Here is a 5,467-nt window from a genome sequence, read left to right on the forward strand (position 1 = left end):
TTTTCAAGTCAATAATACAGAGAATTGAAGATTCAGAACATACAGCAGAGGAATTGCACAGAAAAAGCTGGGCGTTCAAAACGCCCAGTTAAGAAGGACAGACTGGCGTTTAAACGCCAGCCAGGGTACCTGGTTGGGCGTTTAACACCCAAAAGGGTAGCATTTTGGGCGTTAAACGCCAGAATGGATACCATTCTGGGCGTTTAACGCCAGGATGGCTAAAGGGGGAAGATTTTGTTTTCAAATCAATTTTTTTAAGTTTTCAACATCTTTTCAAAATCAAATCTTTTTCAAATCAATTTTTCAATCAAATCTTTTTCAAGAATTAACTTCTTTCCTTTTTCAAGGATACTTACTATCAATTAATGATTTGATTCAACATTTCAAGTATGTTGCCTTTTCTGTTGAGAAAGGTTTAATGATTGAATCATATCTTTTCTTGTTAGTCAAGTTTTTAATCTTCAAATCAAATCTTTTTAAAATGTTTTCAAATCATATCTTCTCAATCACATTTTTTTTAATCAATCATATCTTCTTAACCACATCTTTTTCAAAATAGTTTTCAATCAAATCTTTCTGATTTCTAATTTCAAAATCTTTTTCAAAAATCACTTGATTTCTTTTCCATCTTCATTTTCGAAAATTAATTAGTGTTTTTCAAAATGTTTTCAAAATTTTTCACTTAATTTTCGAAAATGACTTCCCTCCTTCTCATATCCTTCTATTTATGGACTAACACTATCCCTTAATGCAAAATTCGAACTTCATTCTCTCTGATAAGTTCAAATTTTCTACTTCTATCTTCTACTCTTCTTTTCCTCTGACACCTAAAGGAATCTCTATACTGTGACATAGAGGATTCCACATTTTCTTGTTCCCTTCTCTTTCTTATGAGCAGGAGCAAAGACAAAGGCATTCTTGTTGAGGCTGATCCTGAACCTGAAAGGACCTTGAAGAGAAAGCTAAGAGAAGCCAAAGCACAACTCTCTTTAGAGAACCTGAACGAATTCTTCAAGGAAGAAGAACTCATGGCAGCCGAAAACAACAACAATGCCAACAATGCAAGGAAGGTGCTGGGTGACTTTACTGCACCTACTCCCGATTTCTATGGGAGAAGCATCTCTATCCCTGCCATTGGAGCAAACAACTTTGAGCTTAAGCCTCAATTAGTTTCTCTAATGCAACAGAATTGCAAGTTCCATGGACTTCCATTGGAAGATCCTCATCAGTTTTTAGCTGAGTTCTTGCAAATCTGTGACACTGTCAAGACTAATGGGGTTGACCCTGAGGTCTACAGACTGATGCTATTCCCTTTTGCTGTAAGAGACAGAGCTAGAGCATGGTTGGACTCTCAACCTAAAGAAAGCCTGGACTCTTGGGAAAAGCTAGTCAATGCCTTCTTGGCAAAGTTCTTTCCACCTCAAAAATTGAGTAAGCTTAGAGTGGAAGTCCAAACCTTCAGACAGAAGGAAGGAGAATCCCTCTATGAAGCTTGGGAAAGATACAAACAATTAATCAGAAAGTGTCCCTCTGATATGCTTTCTGAATGGAGCATCATAGGTATTTTCTATGATGGTCTCTCTGAACTGTCCAAGATGTCTTTGGATAGCTCTTCTGGAGGATCTTTTCATCTGAAGAAGACGCCTACTGAAGCTCAAGAACTGATTGAAATGGTTGCAAATAACCAATTCATGTACACTTCTGAAAGGAATCCTGTGAACAATGGGACTAGTCAAAAGAAAGGAGTTCTTGAGATTGACACTCTGAATGCCATATTGGCTCAGAACAAAATATTGACTCAACAAGTCAATATGATTTCTCAAAGTCTGTCTGGAATGCAAAATGCACCAAGCAGTACTAAGGAAGCTTCATCTGAGGAAGAAGCTTATGATCCTGAGAACCCTTCAATGAAAGAGGTGAATTACATGGGAGAACCCTATGGAAACACCTATAATCCTTCATGGAGGAATCATCCAAATCTTTCACGGAAGGATCAACAGAGACCTCAACAAGGTTTCAATAACAATAATGGTGGAAGAAACAGGTTTAGCAATAGCAAGCCTTTTCCATCATCTTCTCAGCAACAGACAGAGAGCTCTAAGCAGAATACCTCTGACTTAGCTACCATGGTCTCTGATCTGATCAAAACCACTCAAAGTTTCATGACTGAAACAAGGTCCTCCATCAGAAATTTGGAAGGACAAGTGGGTCAGCTGAGCAAGAAAATTACTGAACTCCCTCCAAGTACTCTCCCAAGCAATACAGAAGAAAATCCAAAAGGAGAGTGCAAGGCCATCAACATGGCCGAATTCTTGGAGGAAGAAGAGGCAGTGAACGCCACTGAGGAAGGCCTCACTGGACGTCCACTGGCCTCCAATGAGTTCCCCAATGAGGAACCATGGGAATCTGAGGCTCAAACTGAGACCATAGAGATTCCATTGGACTTACTTCTGCCATTCATGAGCTCTGATGAGTATTCCTCCTCTGAAGAGGATGAGTATGTCACTAAGGAGCAAGTTGCTAAATACCTTGGAGCAATCATGAAGCTGAATGACAAGTTATTTCGAAATGAGACTTGGGAGGATGAATCCCCTTTGGTCACCAAAGAACTGAATGACTTGTCTAGGCAGAAACTACCTCAAAAGAGGCAGGATCCTGGGAAGTTTTCTATACCTTGTACCATAGGCACCATGACCTTCAAGAAGGCCTTGTGTGACTTAGGGTCAAGTGTAAACCTCATGCCCCTCTCTGTAATGGAGAAATTAGGGATCTTTGAGGTGCAAGCTGCAAAAATCTCACTAGAGATGGCAGACAACTCAAGAAAACAAGCCCATGGACTTGTAGAGGATGTTCTGGTAAAGGTTGAAGACCATTACATCCCTACTGATTTCATAGTCCTAGAGACTGGGAAGTGCATGGATGAATCCATCATCCTTGGCAGACCCTTCCTAGCCACAGCAAAGGCTGTGATTGATGTTGATAGAGGAGAGTTGATCATTCAAGTGAATGAAGAATCCTTGGTGTTTAAGGCCCAAGGATATCCCTCTGTCATCATGGAGAGGAAGCATGAAGAGCTTCTCTCAAAACAGAGCCAAAAAGAGCCCCCACAGTCAAACTCTAAGTTTGGTATTGGGAGGCCACAACCAAACTCTAAGTTTGGTGTTGAACCCCCACATTCAAACTCTAAGTTTGGTGTTGGGAGGTTCCAACACGGTTCTGAGCATTTCTGAGGCTCCATGAGAGTCCTCTGTCAAGCTAATGACATTAAAGAAGCGCTTGTTGGGAGGCAACCCAATGTTTTATAATTAATTATTTTCTTTTGTTATTTTATCTTTTTTGTAGGTTGATGATCATAAGAAGTCACAAAATCCATGAAAAAAGCAAAAACAGAATGAAAAACAGGAAGAAAAACAGCACACCCTGGAGGACGCACCCATTGGCGTTTAAACGCCAGTGAGGTTAGCTGGTGGGCGTTTAACGCCCAGTCTGGCACCATTCTGGGCGTTTAACGCCAGAAAGGGGCACCAGACTGGCGTTAAACGCCAGAAAGGGGCTAGATGCTGGCGTTAAACGCCAGAAATGGGCACCAGCCCGGCGTTTAACGCCAGAAATGGCACAAAACGTGATTTTGCATGCCATTTGGTGCAGGGATGACTTTTCCTTGACACCTCAGGATCTGTGGACCCCACAGGATCCCCACCTACCCTACCACTCTCTCTCTTCTTCACCAATCACCTCAACACCTCTTTCCCAAAAACCCCTCACCTATCAAATCCCATCTTTCTCTTCACCACTCACATCCATCCTTCATAAAATCCCACCTACCTCACCATTCAAATTCAAACCACTTTCCCACCCAATCCCACCCTCAAATGGCCGAACCTCTCTCTCCCCCTCTCCTATATAAACCCTCCTTCACTCCTTCATTTTCCCACACCTTAAACACTTCTTCTTCTCCCTTTTGGCCGAACACAAAGCCCTCTCCATATCCTCCATTTCTTCTTCTTCTACTCTCTTCTTTCTTCTTTTGCTCGAGGACGAGCAAACCTTTTAAGTTTGGTGTGGTAAAAGCATAGCTTTTCGTTTTTCCATAACCATTTATGGCATCCAAGGCCGGAGAAACCTCTAGAAAGAGGAAAGGGAAGGCAAAAGCTTCCACATCCGAGTCATGGGAGATGGAAAGATTCATCTCAAGGGATGCACTTTCCTCCACAAGACTATTGGGAGCAACTAAACACCTCCCTAGGAGAGTTGAGTTCCAACATGGGACAACTAAGGGTGGAGCATCAAGAACACTCCATCATCCTTCATGAGATTAGAGAAGGTCAAAGAATCATGAGGGAGGAGCAACAAAGACAAGGAAGAAACATTGAGGAGCTCAAGCACTCCATAGGAGCTTCAAGAGCAAGGAAGAGCCGCCATCACTAAGGTGGACCCGTTCCTTGATTTCCTTGTTCTTTATTCTTCTGTTTTTCGAATTTTATGCTTATGTTTATCCATGTTTGTGTCTTGTGATCATTAGTGTCTTAGTGTCTATGCCTTAAAGTTATGAATGTCCTATGAATCCATCACCTTTCTTAAATAAAAATGTGCTTAATTGATAAAGAGAAGGATTGCATGAATTTTGAATTTTATAACAGTTTAATTATTTTGATGTGGTGGCAATATTTTTGTTCTCTGAATGTATGCTTAAACAGTGCATATGTATCTTGAATTTGTGGTTTATGAATGTTGGCTCTTGAAAGAATGATGAAAAAGGAGACATGTTACTGAGGATCTGAAAAATCATTAAAATGATTCTTGAAGCAAGAAAAAGCATTTCTATTCAAAAAAAAAACCGAAAAAAAAGAGAGAAAAATCGAAAAAAAAATATAGAAAGAAATAAAGAGTTGTGATCCAAGGCAAATAAGAGTGTGCTTAAGAACCCTGGACACCTCTAATTGGGGACTTTAGCAAAGCTGAGTCACAATCTGAAAAGGTTCACCCAATTATGTGTCTGTGGCATGTATGTATCCGGTGGTAATACTGGAAGACAGAGTGCTTTGGGCCACAGCCAAGACTCAATAAATAGCTATGTTCAAGAATCATCATACTTTACTAGGAGAATCATTAACACTATCTGGATTCTGAGTTCCTAAAGAAGCCAACCATTCTGAATTTCAAAGGATAGAGTGAGATGCCAAAACTATTCAGAGGCAAGAAGCTAAAAGCCCCGCTCATCTAATTAATACTGATCTTCATAGATGTTTTTGGAATTCATTGCATATTCTCTTCTTTTTATCTTATTTGATTTTCAGTTGCTTGAGGACAAGCAACAATTTAAGTTTGGTGTTGTGATGAGCGGATAATTTGTATACTTTTTGGCATTGTTTTTAGTATGTTTTTGATATGATCTAGTTAGTTTTTAGTATATTTTTATTAGTTTTTAGTTAAAATTCACTTTTCTGGACTTTACTATGAGTTTGTG

The 5,467-nt window shown here is 40.0% G+C and overlaps 1 non-coding gene across 1 annotated transcript; it reads right to left on the minus strand.

The window, feature by feature from the left end:
• Nucleotides 1-1,433: 1,433 nt before the first annotated feature.
• Nucleotides 1,434-1,541, minus strand: LOC112700275 (small nucleolar RNA R71). Its single transcript, XR_003153185.1, has one exon. It is a non-coding gene; the product is annotated as a small nucleolar RNA R71 (small nucleolar RNA).
• Nucleotides 1,542-5,467: the final 3,926 nt, after the last annotated feature.

The sequence above is a fragment of the Arachis hypogaea genome, chromosome 6 (assembly GCF_003086295.3).
Source record: "Arachis hypogaea cultivar Tifrunner chromosome 6, arahy.Tifrunner.gnm2.J5K5, whole genome shotgun sequence".
NCBI lineage: Eukaryota > Viridiplantae > Streptophyta > Magnoliopsida > Fabales > Fabaceae > Arachis > Arachis hypogaea.